The 20,265-nt window shown below is 31.9% G+C and overlaps 1 protein-coding gene and 1 long non-coding RNA gene across 2 annotated transcripts in view; one reads left to right on the forward strand and one right to left on the reverse strand.

Moving 5' to 3' along the window:
- Ptp36E (protein tyrosine phosphatase 36E) overlaps nt 1-20,265 on the reverse strand; it is a 108,973-nt gene that overhangs the window by 46,897 nt on the left and 41,811 nt on the right. The gene's annotated exons all lie outside the window — the stretch shown is intronic.
- Nucleotides 6,054-6,679, forward strand: LOC138123668 (uncharacterized). Its single transcript, XR_011156881.1, has 2 exons — nt 6,054-6,485; nt 6,543-6,679. It is a non-coding gene; the product is annotated as an uncharacterized lncRNA (long non-coding RNA).

Below are 20,265 nucleotides of genomic sequence, written 5' to 3' on the forward strand. Positions count from 1 at the left end.
ACACATTGCTAAAACATAGGTAATTTTTAATTTGAATTATCAACTCCTGTCAACCCCCTGTGTGATGTACATTTTTAGAACCCATTATGTTCTAACATCGACAGCCGACAGTGCTTCCTACTGTACCCTGTTTAGCGTTAAAATTTACCCTTACTTAAAATATCCGGTTTCGTGTCTGAATTTACCAAATCTAATGGTCTCCATTTGTTGCAAATGAATCTAAGATTGTATTGTAAGTCACATCATAAAGCTCTCCCTTGACGCCTCCACTGTGATAAGATCACCCAGACAAGGGAGCTATTGTACCGGGCATGGTGTTGATACAATCAGGGATGATTAAGGTTTCATGAGTGATTTAGTTGTTAAATAGAGGGTAGTTTTTATAAAGCATTTTGTCAGCCATTTGAAATCGTGCGAATTTTTAAATCTTGGATTTGCACAACTGTAATACTAATGCAGATAATGACTAGGAGAATTTTTGTTTATGCCAAAAAACGGTGAAATATGCATATTAAATAGTACATACTAAAGGAAGATAAAAACGATTCAGGAATTTCTAATAGTAAATTTTAAAATGTTGTACGGCAACAAAATTGTAGTCATTTCGACTATTTCATTCATAGTTGTTTCAACCAATCATATTCCGTCACTCAACAATAAATACAAAATTTCAACTGGAAAAATTAATCTAATCAAAGTTTTGCCAGACCCTGTGGTCCAATGAAATCGCAAAGATAGATGTATGGTCCAATGATATCGCGAAGCTAGAGGGTTTTCAGATGGCAACATTTTTGTCATAGTAACAGGTTTAATATGACAATCGAATAAAAAGTCAAACATTTCTCTAAAATGAAAGTCAAGTATTCCTTGGAAATTTTCAAAAACCCTATTTTTCTGTAGAGCAAGGTGCCTTTTATGTGGTAAATACGACAAAAAGTTATTAAGAAAAGTTGTTTAGAATTAACATCTAGGCCTTTAGACAAAATTTCAAAATCATCAACCAATCATGATTTTTTTCATTTTTTTTTTCAATTTAATACAAGGTTTTAATTTACTTTCATTTAATTATAACTTATTAGTGTTAAGCCAGTAACTTGTAGTAATAATCTAAGTATGAATTTTTTTTTACTCATAATAAGAGAACTGTTAAAAATAAAATTCTTTCAAAAAGATGAAAAATCATAGTTGGCCGATGATTTTGAAATTTTATATAGGGGTCTAGATGTTGATTCTAAACAATTTTCCTTAATAACTTTTGTCGTATTTGTCACATAAAAGGTACAGTCGATGGACAAATAAAACTGGGAGAAAAATGACAATCACATAAGTCAAAATTTACAAATTTGCATCGTTTAATTACGGCTTTATCACAAATAAGTTAACTTTGGTATGACATGGTATGACATGACACACAGGGTGTTTCTGAAATACGTGTGTTAAATTTAACCAGTGAAAGAAGATTAGGGAGGAACATCCTCTCCTACTCCACTCTAGAAAATGTCGACTCTGTACATGACATGATTTTAGAGATTCGGCGAATTGGATTAAAGTGTATAACAGACATGTTGAATATTTCGCACGAATATGTCTTTCATGTCGTGATGTGGGTATTAGAATGGTCCGAACAGGTTTGCTAAATTGAGAATTTTCATTTTTCAATAATTTCTATCACACTTCCTTAGAAACAATTTATTGGGGGCGGAATTTTCGTTGTGGTAATTTTTCTCAATATCTTTGTGGGCACAAAATCCTCAACAGTGGTGATACAGCACATATCCGTGGGACAAACCCAGGAACAAGGTCATGGGGAAAAACGTTGCTACAAAACACTCGTTCCATATTTTTGGAATCTCGATAATTGAATTAATAAATTTGATGTTAGCAAATTTCAGATTGAGATAAACACCAATTAAGGTGCATTGGATTAAGTGAATTTTTTATCATTCTCAAATTTTTGTCAAATGTACAGTTAAAAGGTGGGAATTGCAAATTAAAAATCAAAAACTTCATCGTAGAAAATATAGAAAATGACAAGAATCGTTTGCACTCATAACTAGAAAAGTAACAAAACAAGGTAAAATTGGTAAAAAACACAAAAAAAATAATGGTAAGATCATTTTGTTTCCACGAAACTAGTGTGAATGAGAGAGAGTTTATTGTTGTGTTTATTGTTATTTATGGTATAGATGATTGTGGAAAATAATAACGTACTTAAAACAATTTTTTGAAGAATAGCTTCACTTTGGAGTAAACATTTTTTAAATTTTTGTTATTTTTCTTAAAATTTAAACGGCAACGTAGCTAGAATAATATTTTGTCACTGTGTTGAACAAAATTAAAGTGCTTATATCTTCTTCAGGAAGAGCGATTTTTTTTAATAAGTATTTTTCGAGGTCCACTGGGTCCTTCCCTACCACGCTCTGAATTCGGAATTCGCGAATTTTGAAACACCCTGTAGAGTCTAACAGAGATGATGGTGATTTTAGTCAAGCAAGCGGTGAGAGAGTATTCGAAGTCTGGTTGTGAATTCTGAAGTAGCTCGAGGTATTGGTTCTATTCTTGCACTAAAGTAAATGTAAATTACTATTCTTTGAGAATTCATTTATTAAAAAAAATCTTTTCAAAATCTTTCGTTTCATTTATTACCGCGAAGTGGGTGTTGTTTCTCTTCAAGGTGACTTTTTCCAAAATATGTTTTAAAAGATTTCTTCATTCATTAGTTATTTGGAGCTCTCGCAATCGGGGAGGTGCGCCGTCAGTGTCTACCGTACTCGAGTACATGTAGGTTGACGCAGAGCACAAAATGCAACCACGCCACCCATTAATGGGGAAGTCTGATGAGTGATGACACCTTTTATTTTAATTCTTCCTGATATATACAGAGCGCCCAGAAATGTGGTAGCAACTTTTACACAAAGTGTCACAAGAGGGCACTTTCGAAAAGCCAAATTTGTTCAATCTTGCAACATTCACTTTTTGAATTTTTTCAAAAGAATATGTTAAGGAGGTTTTCCGAACAATTTTTACCCCCGATTTGGGCACTAAAATTTGTCGAGATGTTGCTCGAAGGGTTCAGTTATGCATTGAGCATAATGGTGGTCAACTTGAACAATTTCAATAAAATTTAAATTTGAATGTTTTACGTTTGACAATTCTTGACATTTATTTATCTCAATTTAGATAGCGGCGTTGCCATGCATAAAAAAGGTCTTTTTTACAAAGTGTCATCTTGCGGAACCAATCGAAAAACTTGCTACCACATTTCTGGGCGCTCTGTATGTACTCGTAGTTCCAGGTTTGACCGAGAAGTTGCATGAGCATTTGTGAGGGGTCAGTTTAACAGGGGAGACGATTTAAATGTTTGTAGGATCACATAGTTCGCATCTCAAATTCTTTTAATGCTGTTTCATGTTCATAATAGGTATTTATTCAGTTTAGTCACTTAGCTAGTAGCGAAATTTAATTCATTGGTCGCAAATCAAATTTCATTCAGTCAAAACTTTAATCAAACATCCACCAAAAAGTAATTTACATATTAAATTTATTCATTTTTTTATACATTTTCCAGAATGGCCGACATGCAAAAAGAATTAAAATTCCATAGCGCTTTATTGAACCACTGGCGAACTATACAAATTCTGCAATACAGACAAAGCAGGTTATTTGCTCCATTCAATTCAGTTCCAGCTCAAATATTAACAGTACCGCCAATTCTAAACAACTTGGTGTTGAAGTTTCCAGACACGAAATAATTAAATTTAATCTCAGTCCTTAAGTATCCAATAGTTGTCGATAGTTTTATTGCAAGGCTGTAATAACGTGGATTTGTTTAAAGTGCAATTTTGAAACTTTCCTTAGTTGAGTCAGCTTCTGTATAGTAATTGGTCAATTATCGTCGACTCGGTGCAAAGCCCAGAGATGGCATAATTATTATCGAATGGTCCAATACCGTTTCGTGTTGTGCAGTTGGGCATAATTCATCGTTGAAGTAGCTTCGCGCAATTGGAACTACGAGCGGTTACGCTCCAGAAGCATAATGAGAAACTAATTATGTACACAGCCATAATCAACAGTGCAATCAAATATGAGGCACCTAGTTGGCTTAATGTGGTGTATACAGAGTGATCTTAATGTGGGGAGCACCAATATTTACAGACACGAGTCGAGGTCTAGTAATTAAAGCTTTCTTGTTTGCTTAAGAGAAGAGGCCCAAAGGGGAAAAACCAGAAAGTGAAAATCAAAAGAATGAATCAAAAAGAGTAGAAAAGCAGAACTATATATATTTATCCAATTTTGCCTTATAAAGTCATGTTTAAATACTTAGATACAAGGGATAAAAGCACTTGTTTAATGAATAATCGAATAAAATTTTTATCATTAACTCATAATAAAGAGCGATCAAATTAATTTGTAATCGACTTTTCCATGAATCCGAAATCATATGTCGTTACTTGAACTCCACGCTCCAATAAACACAGCTTGAAACACAGGTTAGAGTTCGATATATCAATTGCAAAAGACATACGGATTCAAATCCATGGATGACCCAATTACAAATTAATTTGACGGCTCGATACTTGATGTAATTGTTCAAATTCCATTTTTTGAAAAATATTATTCCTGTATTTCCAAATTAAAAGGTCCGTTGATGTTCACTTTTTCAAGTAAAGTATAATTAATCAACTTAAGTACATAAAATTTTTGGTTTACAATACAAAAATTGCCGATAATAATGCGGAATCGGGAAAAGTACCCCGAATGCTTGTAGCGTTTCCACGTTGAATAGCAAGGGAAATAAGTCGGTTTTCGATGACATTGATGAAATCGATGGCTTCTTTGCACCAAGGGCCTAAGGTTTCAAAGGCTAAACCTTTAAATATGTAATTTGACGAAATAATTGAACTACACTGTGAACATAAAGTTTGGATCAAAATTCATAGTAGCGTTATGTGATGTTTTTTGGAAAATCGCTCGGACAGCCTGTGACGTACAACTTGTTTAAATGACGTCATTTTTTTAAATGGCAACTCCCATTTTTTTCATCTCTTTCTGATAGACTTTCCTACTACCTAAACGATGAATGAAAAAAATTGGTACCTTACATAACAATTTTTTTGAGAAAATGGCAAATTTTATTTAAAAAAATTAATTTAATTTTTAATGTAAAAATTTTACTTTACTTTGTACACTGTGCTCAATAATGTCAGGGCTTTTCGTTCCATTTTAGACCGAATTTTCTCAAAAAAATTGTTATGTAAGACACCAATTTTTTTCATTCGTTGTTTAGGTAGTAGAACGGTCTATCAAAAACAGAAGAAAAAAGTGGGGGTTGTCATTTAAAAAAATTGGTGATGACGTCATTGCGCAAAAATCAGTGATGCACAGGATGGCATTTTTCAAAATAAAATCGACCTGTCCGAGTGATTTTCTTAAAAACATCACATTACGTTATACTGTATACAGAGTGATCAACAAGAATCCAAATCAGAGCAAGCGTTGCAAATTATCGGTCACGTCGTAGCAAAATCATATGCACATAAGCGGTCAAAACATGGGCGTAGACAATTTATGGTCTCAAACGCTACTTAATAAAAATGATACTTTATGAATTTTAGACGTTGGAATTATAATTGTGCATTTTATTATTATTATAAGATAAGGGAAACAATTTATAAGATTAACAAGAGCAACATTTTACATTTGTAAGAGTAAGTAAATTATCATCTTTATTGCCAAACGCGACGCTACTGGTACGGAGATGCTTCCTTGAAATGTCACATTTCAAAATTCAAGGTTGTTGTTGTTGACAATTTAAGTGATTTAACCTAGAAAACAAATCTTCGATTTCGGCAAAGTTTACAGACGTTTACTGAAGTTGTAAGCAATAATTATCCCAGAATAAGTTGTAAAAGGGGTTTTGTCATTAAAGAGAAGGCATTTTTATTAGATTATTTTCGAAAGAGGGTGAAACAAGAAAATGAAGACTGGCCTTACTTTGTACCCCCTTACACCGAAGAATTTTTAAGCCAGATGTCCAAACCTGATGGTATTGGTTATCAACAAGTTTATCAATGTCTTAAAATTATAGTGCCTAATTTTAGCAAATCATAACCCATCATTAAGAAGAAGTCAGGTCAGTCCTTAGTTCAAATTTTAGAAATGGTGCAAAATGTTCAACAAATTATCAAGGAACATCCCTCAACTTCCATAAGGCGTTTAAGACAACAAGTTAAATTGTGTTATGGCACTTATCAGAAATTTTTTAAGAAGGATATTAATTTGTTTCCCTTTGTGTGTTGCAAGAAATAAAACCCACACATTACCCTTAACAAATTGACAGCTTCATAAGGGTTTTTGAAATTATGAGAGGCGAGTTTGATTCTGTCTGGACCACAATGGAGAACATTTTGAGCAGTTTTTGTGAAAACTTATTTTTTGACCTTGGAGTAATTTAAATGTTTTAAACACTGCTAGAAAAGATACGAGTAAGTTCTCAATTACCCAAAAATTAGAGAATAATAACTTTTACACTTTTCTTACAGAAAACAACAAAACAAAGAATTGTGAAAAATAATTATGTATTTTTAAAATTTTGTAACTCAAGATTGTGCCTTATGAAGGAATTTTGTGTAACTGTGTGTTTTTTCCTTAATCAATAATAAATAATAATTAATTATAACTTGCTTTTAAATCTATTATTCATGAATTACAAAAAAATTATAAAGGCAATTAATGATAGATTTTTGAGAGGTAGGCAACCAACAAAACGAGTGTCCACAGCAAGTAAATAAAAGCGGCTGATCCATGATAGAAATACGTTTCGATAAAACAAAAGATGAGGTAGCACTCTTGATTTGGTTTCTTGTTGATCACTCTGTATTTGCTATGTTTGCGTTTGCAAGCCATTTCAGCGGCAAAATAAATATCTTTAAATAATTTATTCTTTTTAATTTTAAATTAATTTAATTAAAATAATTGAAACTTGCACACACTACCTTTTTTTCTTCAACATTTTCATATAAGCAGAAAATAGTAGTTTATTTAACGAGTTCGTGTGTAATTTTGGGCTTTTTTTGGCATGAGTGGGCCAGTTTAAAACTCGAGTGAATCGAGAGTTTTAAAGGTCCACGAGTGCCAAAAAAGGCTCAAATTACACAAGAACGAGTTGAATACGTTTTTTTGTTCAACGAGCCCCCCAAAGGCTCCAAATCGCTGAAAATCTCTAAAATTAGCTTGACGTTTCGTTTTGACAAGTTGTCAAATTTATCAAAATCCGTTCACACAGGAGAAAATTCTCAAATTCTGACAGTGTCGAACAAAAAAATAATTTTAAAACATGACAATGACGAAAGAGAAGCTTGACACGTAAAATGGTTTTCGAATCGGCACAGTGTTCGCACATTGTAAAATAAAATGAAATTATGGCTTACGCTCGTTGCGATGGCGTTATCCTGTCTCATTTAAATTGCTGAAATTCACAAGTAGGTATGTAGGTCTCGTTTGGTATATGTATAAGGTCGAGCGTGATCTGTATAATTGGAATTCATTTTGCAATAAGATAAATTTATTATTTGAAATTAGTGTACTCTAAATAATTCATATTTTACTCACGCATATACACGGTCTTCCAGTTTAAACGGATCGGAACTGAATATCACCGGAATTTTTAACTTGTTAGTTGTCTCCAGTAGAAAAGAAAAGTGTTTCAAAGTTTGCAATTACATCTGTTGTTGTTATAAACTTGATCCTCGTAAAATGTATTTAGCCACAATATCCATGGAAATTACGGCACACATCCATCATCCCTGTTATCAACGTTGCAGTTTTATATTTAAATTTACATACACTCGCGTAGTTTTAGTTTGCCCGGGCGAGAATTTTACCCTGGAATAACTTCGGAACTAATAAATGAAATTACCGGGTGTGCTGTGTAGAAAATGTAAAGTTGGGGGCGTTCGTTGTTGATTTTTCTTTTTGTCTGGACGACCCCAAGCAGATTATATTTTCAACCGATGCACGTAAATTATCAATAATAATTATCGTCAATTTATTGGCGCTCCCTCGCATACAGGGTGATTCAGAAATAAGTTTGGAAAAAAACCGGTAAATGGTGATGATGAGAAGAAGTCATTGACAAAAAAATTTTCTTATAAAAGTTTTTTCGTTTTCGAGATACAAATGATGGAAAATTTTGTCAAAATTGCTAGTACGCTGCTGAGTTAAAGGTGATTACCTGATTATCTTGGTAGTTTAGCAACAATAATAATCAAATGTGCCTGTCAGTCACAAACGTAACCTTACTCCTCTCGTTCATTTCCATAGAAACATTTACAAAGCAGTGTATTTGCACCTACGACTTTATTGTGAAGTTGATGTAACAACAATGGTTGTTAGTGAAGTGAACAAATTCGGACAAATTTTCCCTATTCATAGGCGTTGGAAAGACAAGGGTATAGGGTAATTTCCATCCTTTTGATTTCACCTCCAAAAGTCATTTACTCAGAATTATTTTGTGTCAAGGATACTCCACATTTTTTTCCAAACTTATTTCAGAATCACCCTGTATATAATATTATTTATAAATAAATTATTTGGATATTCTGAATAGATGGAAAATTGACCAGGAAATGCGAACTCGCATGAACAGTCCGAGTTTGTAATTATATTTTCACCAAAAGAGTAGAATACAACAAAATAGCAGTTTTTGACGATGCAACGTTATTACACAGAGTATGTTCCAAAAAAACTGTGATCAAGAGCGGCTGTGAAAACAAAAGCATCGAAAACATGTGGCGTAGTTTGCCACATACTCACCGAACTGTCACAAACGTTATTATTCAACAATTTGGTTCTTTCATTCCTGAACATAAGATATTTATGATTCAGTTTTATTTTTGCAACGGTCACCAGGATGTAAATGGCGTCGATGTCGAATTCATTTATCATTACAGATATTTCTATCAAGAAATGATAATTACTTTGAAAGTTCTATTTATTTTTTATATGCTCATTGTTTACAGTGACATGCAGCTTAGAGCTTATTCATACGATATTACAGATTGCAGACAATACTGAAATTAAATAACAAAACTGTGAAATATTGAAATAATACACTATCCCACCTCCACCCGGCGGCACGGCAATTTTGCCGGAGTACATACACTATTACGGATCAATATCATCAAGTAATATAAATAATATATTATCAAGTAATAGTGCAGTGCTTATCAACATAATTACCGGCGTCTTACCTCCACATTTTGACTTTTTTGTGTTTTATGTTCTGTGTCAATGCTAAGGAATTTCCTCACGATGTGACATGAGTATAATAATATACCTTTTTGAATTTCAACCACCAATGTGTTCTCTAAGTCCAAAATTTTTAAATTTTTAAAAAGAGATTGCGGTACTATTCCCGTTGCTGAAATTATAAATGGTAAAATCTAAATTTTTTCTAAACACCAAAGATTTCTCATAGCAACGGAGAGTTGTAAATATTTATTAATTTTTGTATTATACGTCTGTGTTATATTGTGTGAATTTGGAACAGCTATATCTAAAAGATATGCTTGCTTTTGTTGTTTATTTAAAATAATAATGTCTGCTCTGTTATGCTGAATGTGAATGTCAGTTAAAACTGTGCGATCAAAATATAATTTGTAATTGTCATTTTTTAAACAACTTTCTGGTTTATAAATGTAATGTGGTTGTGCATCCTTTAATAAATTGAATTTAACTGCTAAATTCATGTGTATAATTTTTGCGAATATATCATGACGTTTTTTATATTCGCTTTGAGCCAAAACGGTGCAAGAAGAAATGATGTGTTCAATGGTTTCCCCTTCAGTTCCGCAAATCCTACATTTATCAATGATCGATTGTAAACCGCATATGTGTTTTTTATAATTTCTTGTATTTATAACACGATCTTGTATTGCAAATATAAAACCCTCAGTCTCAGGATGAATATTTGATTTTTTAAGCCATGCATGAGAAGCTTGAATATTAATTTCTGGCTGTTCTAGCTCTTTAAAATATCTCCCATGTAAAGACTTTTGTTTTATATTTGCTATAGTGTCAGGTATATTTGGCTCAACAATCTCTGAAATTATATTATCACTTAAATTTAAAGGTGTGTAACCTTTATCCGCTGAAACCAAAGCATTAAAAAAAGTGTTGTCACGAGCTCTATTGAGAAAATAATTTTTTAGTGAAGCAATTTGATTGTGTTGTAGAATTTCTAGATTTGAAAAACCCCTACCACCATTTTCGCTTGGTAAATTAAATCTTTCAATAGTAGATTTGGGGTGATGTTTACAAAATTTTGTAAAGAGAACTCTAGTTTGAATATTTATATTCTGTAAATTAGTTTTGGACCATTTTGTAACACCAAAAGAATAGGTCAACAATGGAACAGCATATGTATTAACTGCTTTAATTAAATTATTACCGTTTAATTTTGATTTTAAAATAGATTTAATTCTTAAATAAAATTGTTTTTCTAAATTTTCTTTTATAATTGAATGTTGAATATGATTTGATTGATTAATACCTAAATATTTATAAAATTCTCCTTTATTTAAATTTTTAATGATTTCTCCTTCTTTAGTTATATATTCTAAATTTTCGTAATGACCGCGACATATTGATTGCGTTTTACACTTATCAATACCAAAACTCATGCCAATATCATTTGAGAAATTTTCAGTTATTATTAGTAGATAAAATGTGATTCTTTTTAGATGCATAAAGTTTTATGTCATCCATATAAAGAAGGTGATTTAATTTCGATAGTGTGGTATTATTAACTCTAATATTGAAACCATATCCAGTGCTATTTAATAGATTTGTCAAAGGATTAATGGCTAGACAAAACCATAAAGGACTTAAAGAATCTCCTTGATAAATTCCCCGTTTAATTTGAATAGGCTCGGATTTTAATTTAGTATTGTTTATTGATAAATTTAAAGTAGTTTTCCAAAATGTCATAACATGGGATAAAAAGTTAATCAAATCCAAATTACTTTTATAAATTTTAAGAATTTTAATTAACCATGAATGTGGTACTGAATCATAGGCTTTTTTGTAGTCTATGAATGCGGTACAAATATTTCTATTATTTTTTCTAGCTTGTTCCATTATTACCGTATCTATTATGAGTTGTTCTTTACAACCAAAACACTTTTTAACACAACCTTTTTGTTCTTCATTAAGTATATTTAATTTTTGACAATGGTCGTAAATTATTACTTTAATGCAAGATGTCATAATTTTATAAATTGTAGGCAGACATGTGATTGGCCTATATTTTGATGGATTTTTAGTATCGGAATCTTTTGGTTTCAGATATGTTATACCATGGGCCAAGAACTCTGGAAATGTGTTAGGTTCCCTAATAAATCCGTTAAAGTGATCAAGTAAGCATTTATGAATACAAGTAAATTTTTTTAACCAAAAGTTATGAATTTGGTCACCTCCAGGGGATTTCCAATTATGTGAACTATTAATATTTTTAACTAAAATTTCAAGGCTAATTTGAATATGATGTGGATTACTACTATCTGGCATCTCATTTTTTAAATTAGGAATCCATTCTGCCTGATTATTAAATTGAACTTCATTTGACCATATGTTTGACCAGAATTCTTTAATTTCATTTTTAGAATCTGCGTCTTTAATAGGTCTATTGTTGTATTCAATTTGGAGTCGTTTATGGCTATCTCTTAAAGCACTCGTAGTTTAATAGATCTCTAAGAAAATTTTTATCAATATTTCAGTGTATTATTGTCATTTACACCAAAAACTTCCAATATTAATGTTCAAACTCTACTTTTTAACATATGTTGCAGATGTAGTTGCATCCGTTACCTTGAATTTGCAATTAATACAAAATTTCCTAGAATTTGAAAATTTAATTTTTTTATTTAAAAATTAAAACAAGGGTGCAAATTCTAAAAAATAACATAAAAAACTTGTTTTATAAGGGCATTGGCGCACTCGTTCCATACAAAACTCCCCTACGGGTCGTTTTCTACACCTGGAACTCGTGCGCCAAATCAACCCTTATAAAACTCGTTCTTTAATATACTATTAAATTTGGTAAACCATTATTATTTTGAGTTTTATTATCTGCTAAATTTTTGTAAAACAACTTTTCATTATTTCTAAATAGTTTGTTTTCAAATTTCCGTTGTTTATTATTTTTATATCCTTTTAATCGTTTAGAATAAATATTCAATTTTTGTAATAAAGTGTCTTTAATTTCTATTAATGTTTCATTATATTCGTTATATTTTAAACAATGTATTCTGTTATTATTTAAAATCGATTTAATACAGTTATTTAGATGATTAGAATTCTGTGGCGGTCGTGAAAAAGTAGGTCAGTCGAAAATGTTAATTTTTCAGGGCAACGATTCAAAATTCCACATCATTCCTAAAATCCTGTAATTAAATAGAAACTTCTTTCTACCTGTACTTGCTTTCAATATAAGTAAATTTTAAACTGTGAAAATCTGAATTATTTAACTCCATGATTTATTATTAAGGTGTAAACATCGTTAACTCATTTTTGAAATTATTTGACTTACCTACTTTTTCACGACCGCCACAGAATTTATACCCTTTAAATATTGAGTTAGTCTACCTAAATCTCGTCTGATATTGTTAATGCGTTTATTTAGTCTTCGTTCCCATTTTGGTAATTCTTTCGTTTTTATATTATTTGTCTGGTCAATTTCTTTTGAACCATTTAATCTGATAATTGTTAAAGCTCCACTATATATGATACTGTGTAATTTTTTAAAACTTGTTGTGTTATTTACAAATTTAGGTAAAATGAATTGATTTAAAATTTCAATCATTGCAAAGAATTTTTTAGAGCTTTGTTGTTTAGGTAATAGTGGTCTATTAAATGGTTCTATATGTTCAAATTCGTTCAGAGTTCTATTAAATTCATCTTCAATTTGTTCTTTAAAATTTTGATGGTAGTAAAAATTTTGATTAATAACATGTACTTATATCATTATAACTCAAGTCTAAATTATTTATGTCGTTTTGTATCGTGTTGTTTGGTGTTGAATTACTTTGATAACAGAAAGAGTCATTATGATCTGGTAAACTTTGTAAACTTTTTTTTTAATAATTATTTTTATTAATTTTAATTATACAATGAAATACCTACTAATTTAGTTTTATTTCTACAGATATAATACTTAATATCCGTAATAAATAAAATGCGACAACTCTTGTACTTCGCTGTTGGTGTTCATGACATAAAGAGAATTTGTAAGATAAATTCGAATACTTTTTAATTATTTTCTTTTTTTGGTAAGATTCCAAATGTTAAAGTTCCGTTTATTTTACTTAGCAAACATAACAAATTATTATGATTATTAAGTTTAATAAACGTAAATACACACTAAATGTCAAGAAATATGTCTGTAAAATAAACACTACAGTAAATGCAAACTCTGGAAAGCCCTTTAAAATGGTCAACTACGAGACATAATAACTAACTCGCTTGTAAAGTTACATTAGTGTGTTTTACAGTGCGCATAAAATTTAGTACCCTATGAAGCTGACACTCATATTTTAAATTATGAAATTAAAACGTTTAATTAAAAAAATCTACGAGAATATCTGCTATTTTATTTCTTCTGATTAATGTTTTGTTGCGAAATTTGTAAACATTTAATTTACCGACCAATAAAATAATTTGATACGATCCGCCAGTGCCTTTACTTATAGTGTAAGCTTCAGAATTTGTTCTATTAAAAAATTCATAAATGTCTTGTGTAAGTACTGTAGCGAATTTCATCAAAACGTAATGGAGAATAATGCGGCTTTGAAACGACAGAAAGAGGGCTCCTCTTTTAAATAATCGACTCAGTTACGTCTTCGAATACGACCTGAAAATAATTGAAGATCCATTTTCAAACATGATGTGAGCAGGATCACCTTTACTCTCCGAGCTGAAAATATTATGCCGCTGGGGATTCTAATGTTACTGAAATCATAATGTAATCTCCGGTTTACTGTGTCTTGCAGACAAGAAAGTACAACAACTGACAGAATTATGCCGTAATTTATGCCGTCGCAAATTTCAGTCATCCGAAAGTAACACGGTTAACAGGAACTATATTTTTTATGGAAAGGTGTTTTTAGCAAAATTAAATAGACATGGCTAGATTTGCTGTGTTTGGGTCGAGCCGACTAGACAATAGTTGTATCGGTGAGTGTACAAATCGTTTTACAGATTTACTCAATTTTCTACTTGCTGCACAAATGCAGAATAAATCAGCTCCGGAGTGAAAATATGTAGACACATATGGGTTTGTAGCTTTATCAGTAACTCGAATTTTTCTGGGTTTAAAAATGATTTAAACTATCACGATTCAAGGCGCAAGATAGTTTTCAAGGGACGAAAAAATTTGGCGTCCGTTGATAAGATAGTTGTAGCAATAATTCTTACGGAATTAAGTTCTGATAAGTTTTTTGATATTTTTTGTAGTGAAACGAGTCTCGTTATGAACTCATGGCCAGTTGCATTATCCATCATCTTCGTTCCATCTGAGGTAACTCAACTATTAAGAAAATCAATATCTCTAGTCTCTTGATACTACACCAAAGTAACATCTCCAATATCTGTCTGGAGACATAAAGTGACTAACAAATGGCTTTTCGTTAAATATGTTGCACACGATTTAAATACTAAATAATTGGAAACATTGCATAGATATAATTTTAATTTTAGAAGTTGCTGACTATTTCTGAAATTACATATTTAAAAAAAAAGTAAGTTCCAGATATGCACCAGAGTCACTCTGAAATATTTGAAATACAAGAAAATGATGAACGTTAGGCGGATGAAACTTTAAAAGTGTTCAAAGTGATTCCTCCGATGTCGATCTCTTTTGTAGACGAATTTTCCACAGGTAAAACGCTTCAAGTCATTTACTTGCTGGAACTGACAAAATACTCTCTGATAACACAGGGGTCGAAAAGCAGTGATAGCTTATGTGGTTTTTCAATTTAAAAATAATCAGATATCTTACAGGGACAAATCTGGGAGGTATGGTGGATGTCAGATCAACGTGATGGTTTTTTCTTTCAAACTGGTTATTATTAAATCCTCCACAGTCAGTTCTTCAACCACTTCTTCTTGGTAAAGCATTTTGTTTGTTGCGTACAAATGATTTTTTTTTAAATTTTGTTTCTAATTTTTTAATCAAATACTATATACAATATACAGGTGTCTCAAAAATGGCGCCCAATCTCCTAAGGGTCTTAAAGAATAGAGGTCGGGTAAGGTAAATCTCAATACAAAAGTTTGATCGGAACAATAGATTTTGTACAACGTTTTGTACAATATGCTGATTTCAATTTATTAACAAATTTTACAGATGAATTATAAATTTCTTTGTTGTTTTGATTTTTCCAAGACCTCTTCGAGTAGTGGAACAACACAGAAGTTCTTCTTTTTAGACTAATGACCTACCAAAATACGCTAAAATAACAGCTGCAACACTGACCTCATAGAAGAATTGGTTTAGTTGATTGTGCATACCAACCGATGTTGCCACATTTGCTTACTTTAAACTCTGTATAACTTGGAAACTAGCCAAAGGAAAAAAAAATTGACAACAAATTTTACTCTTCAAATAACGGGTGACTATTAAAATTTTCACTTGGAGTTGGCTTTGAACGAGTTTTTATTTTTTCTGTTACTTTAGACACACACAAGAACGAACGACAAATGTCAGTCAGTACAATTGAATCATAGTTTTGAAATGTCAAACTTGTCAGTGTCTAAGGTGCAACGGAAAACAAAGAATGATCCATAGCCAACCCTAAGTGAAAATTTTAATAGTCACCCGTTATCTTAACCACTTACGAGATTGGGCGCCATTTTTGAGACACCCTATATGTATATAAAATTTAAAAAAATACAGGGTGGTCCCGATATAACCTGCCAAAAAAATTCTGGGTCATTAGAAGGATCTAACAAGTCCAAAAAACCCCCCTTCGTTAGGTCCAAAATAATGGGGATAAATTAACCCCTATCCACACCCATTCGACGCTGCTGACCACAAAAATACGTACCTACTCAGGAATTAATTGTTGGTGTTTGTAAGGATGACAGTATCTAAGCAACATAGGTACCTGAATCGTTTCTGACAAATCTCAAATCTGACAAACTAAATCAAATTAATGACATTTATTGAAAACGCTGTACACTGTGTGCGTTAATTCACCAGCTTATTTAGGTACAAAAGCTGATTTTGTAGACTGAGATGAATGAGTAATAAATAAAGTGGTGTTCCTCAATGTGTAAATAAATGTAGAGGTAGTGTGTGCAAAATTGTGGAAGAACTGTGTAATAAGAGTATCGTCTTAGTTGTGATTAAATAGCCAAAATAATGTACTGAATAAATTTATTTACACTTTACATATTCGTACTTTCAACTCTAACTAGAATATCTACTAACTAATGAAAGGTAAACTAGACTAGAAAAATTATTTTATAACAAATGTTTTGTGTGCCTTCCGTTGGCACATTTGAGTACGCTGGTACCAATTTTTATAAACAGAATTCGGCATTTCTGGGTTTTTACGAATCTGGTTTGCGGCGTCTGTTACGCGTTTCTGGAGTTGGCTTTTTGTATTTATTTCAACTTCGTATACCAAATCTTTCGTGTGGTCCCAAAAATTAAAATCCAGAGGGGTTAAATGGAGGATGGGGGACGCCATCGTATTGGAATCAGTCAGAACCAATCTCACATAAATGCAGATGTAGCTCCACAAAAGTACAACGAGACGGAAGGACTCCTTCAGGAAAACGCTCGCCGTATGGTCGCCTTGCCGGTCTTGAATTACCACGTGTTTCGCCATAGAGTAAATGCAAATCGGCGTATTCTTGTTTTGTGAATTTCATAACTTTTTGAAGGATTCGCAAATTTAAAATTAAACTTGACAAATGTCATAGGTGTTGCAGGTACCGTTGCTAAAGAAATTGCAGCCAAGTAACCAGAATTACCTTTTTAAAACCGATTAACTCATTAGCGTACAGCAAATTTCGACCAAATTTTAAATTATTTTTATCTCGAAAACGAAAAGACTTTTATTAGAAACTTTTTTTGTGTATGAGTTCTACTCATCGTCACCTACTACTGGATTTCTTCTGGCAGGTTATATCGGGACCACCCTGTATATTTAAAAAACAAAGTTTTTTTTTTACATTTTTCAACATTCGAAAAGTCTTTGTGAATTTAGAAATCTTAATTTTAATCATTCAGAGTAAAAGGCCTTTTTGTGCTTCGCCCAGTTGCCTACCTCGACTTGCTCTCGGTCTTCAATCTCTGGGCTTAGCACAAAAAGACTCACTTCTACTCTTAATGATATACTCGTAATCCACTATTCTGTGCTGATTTCGACGATGCAGGCACATGAAATCGCTCAAGTTCGTAAGCGTGGCAGAAAAAACTGAAACTTGCGTCTTGTCACGTAAACATTACATCAGGAAAAATACGTTCAAATTTTAAATGGACAATAGATACACAATACAATACACAATAGAAATTACAATACTTTTGTGCGCTCCCGTCTTACTCGTACCACGATTTTTAAATTTAAGAACTTCATGCGAACACCTATTTGAAACAGTAATTTTCAAAAACTGTAAAGAGTTCTCAACTCGATAAAGTCAGTAAAGCAAAACTTTCTTAATTAAAAGAAAATCTTGTTTAATGGAAATTTAGAATATAGAAATTTCCAAACATCATCCATATCCATATTAAATGAGTGGATTTGCAACCAGAACAGTTTGTCATTTTCCAACTTTGAAGACGATTGAAATGGTTATAATGAAACGGCAATTTTATAAGTTTTTAAGTGAGACTTGAATCACGGAACTGAAGTGGAGTAATCTATAAAATTTGTAGAAATTATTCTTGATTCAAAAAAATTAACCATCTAGAGTTTTATCAAAACAGCTTTTAGAATAATGTATTTTCAAAATATAACTATCTATAATAATGTGAAGTGCTCCAATGGCACGATCGGGATAACTTACTATGGAATTAAAAAATTAATCTATCCTTCAAGAATTATAAAGCTGGGAAACAGACGCATTTTTTAGAGTATTTTTTTTAAACTTGTCAGCTTTGAATAATTTAGAGACTTCTGACTGGCTATGACCCGCCTCGTCACCTTCAATAAAACTCAGGTTTAACTTTAATTAGAGTGAAGTTTAATCGCAGTTGCTGTTTCGGTGAAACATCCTTTATAATTTCCGAACCGTAATATCAACATCAGAACCGTCAAATGCATTTAGAAACTCCTGACTACTCCAATCTAATTTAACCCATCCTGATTGTGGCGCGGTGAGTATCTTGTTTTACAAGAAAATTAATAATGAAGCATAATAAGACTTCAGCAAATTATCGCCTCATCACAATGAACAAGTCGGGGACTGCGATTTATGGTTGCTTAATTTTCAATTTCTCCGATAATATTCCTTACCCTTCTCAATCCGGAGGCTTGTCAGTGTGTGTGCCATAAAAGATTCATCGAATTCTGGCGCCATAAATAATTCATGAGTCGGGATGAGTTTAGAAATTTTTCATTTCAATAGCACATCCGAATTTATAGTTTCACCATTCCGGTAGGTAGGAGTCACTGTTGCGATAGTGTTTTGTAAACAACGTCTAAATCGATAAATTAGCGATCCTGCCGAAGGTTCGCAGGATACAGCGGCAATTTATCCAACTCTCAAAGTCAACTAAACCAGAGGATTTTCTGTAATCCCTTCGTTAAATTGCATAAGCAGATTTTAATTGAGTCGAAATCGGCGAACATTGAGGTTTACAAAAAAAAATACTGCGCTTTTCATTATTGTGACAGAACCATTTGTTTTATATTTCATGGGAAACGTATCCAATTACTATTGAAGAGGTTTAAGAAACAGTTAAGAGAGATGCTAATGTTCTTTAATCCTTTGCAGTTGGATTCTCAGAAAAACATACAATTTATAAATCTTTTCACTTTAACGTGCTCAAATGTGCCAGATGAAAGGGTAAAAACTACAAAAACAATTTTTTATATAATTGATTCAAAAAATTGAAATTCACGCATAGTTATCTGTGCATGAAGTGGGTCATTTTCTTACGTGTCTTTCTTTTTACATTGTTAGTAAGATCGAAACCATAGAAACCATACAAAACAGTGTGTGAAATGCAATTTCACGCATACGACTATTTCTGTTTTTCATTTCACGCACTGTTTTTTATTAGTTACCTAGCAACATGGTCACTGCATTGAAACTTCAGAGTTCCTTCAAAAATTTGAACTTTTAATTTCAATTTTTTGAATCAATTATAGAAAAAATATTGTTTATATTTCGTGCGCGAAGATGTTTTTGTGCATTCAAAGGCTTATACTGCCTCGACCTTCGTCTCGGCGTAAAAGACCTTTTCATGCACAAAAAACACTCTCTTCGCGCACTTAATATAAAAATAACTATTTTGTATCATCATTTATTATTTTTTTTTACTGCGTACAAGGTGATTCACGAATAGTGTTTCATTTAGCACCTTTATTTCTGCAATATAATTTACTTTCTCATAGAATACTTCGCTGTTTTTCAATCTAAATGCAATTTTGTGATCATAGTAATCCGATTTCAGAAAAATGAAACAATAATGTCAATCAAATGTGTCAAAATAATTATATTTTTGTAAATAAATCAGACACTATTCGTGAATCACCCTGTATGCACTAAAAAAATTAAAAAAAAAATTAGAATAGAAAGTGAATACATATTTACAAAATATGAGAATAATATATGCACTAAGAAATAAAAAAATGTATTTCGCATAAATTCTATTTTGTAACAAAATGGCCCATAGGGGACGCTGTCCAACGACACATTCCCCACCGCCTGCTCTGATATCGCCATCTTGGTTGCGCTCTTTTTCGTCTGGGCTTTCAAAGAGACTACCCGTGGCAGTTTTGTAATTTAACATACCTACAAAGTATCAAGTGTTGTATTACGAGTAGTTTTTCAATAAACTCCTTCAAATTGTTACACTTGTTACAATTTCAATATTAGGTAGGTATCTTTATCATTCATTCAATTCACCTCTCATTTTTCAAATATTAACCAATAAAATAGCAGACATTTACTTTCGTAGCCTAGCCACAGCAAATTCCAAATAAAAACACAATTTTACACATTTGTTACCATGGTTTCAAAAAATTGGACCGA

Source organism: Tenebrio molitor, chromosome 2 (genome assembly GCF_963966145.1).
Source record: "Tenebrio molitor chromosome 2, icTenMoli1.1, whole genome shotgun sequence".
Taxonomy (NCBI): Eukaryota; Metazoa; Arthropoda; class Insecta; order Coleoptera; family Tenebrionidae; genus Tenebrio; species Tenebrio molitor.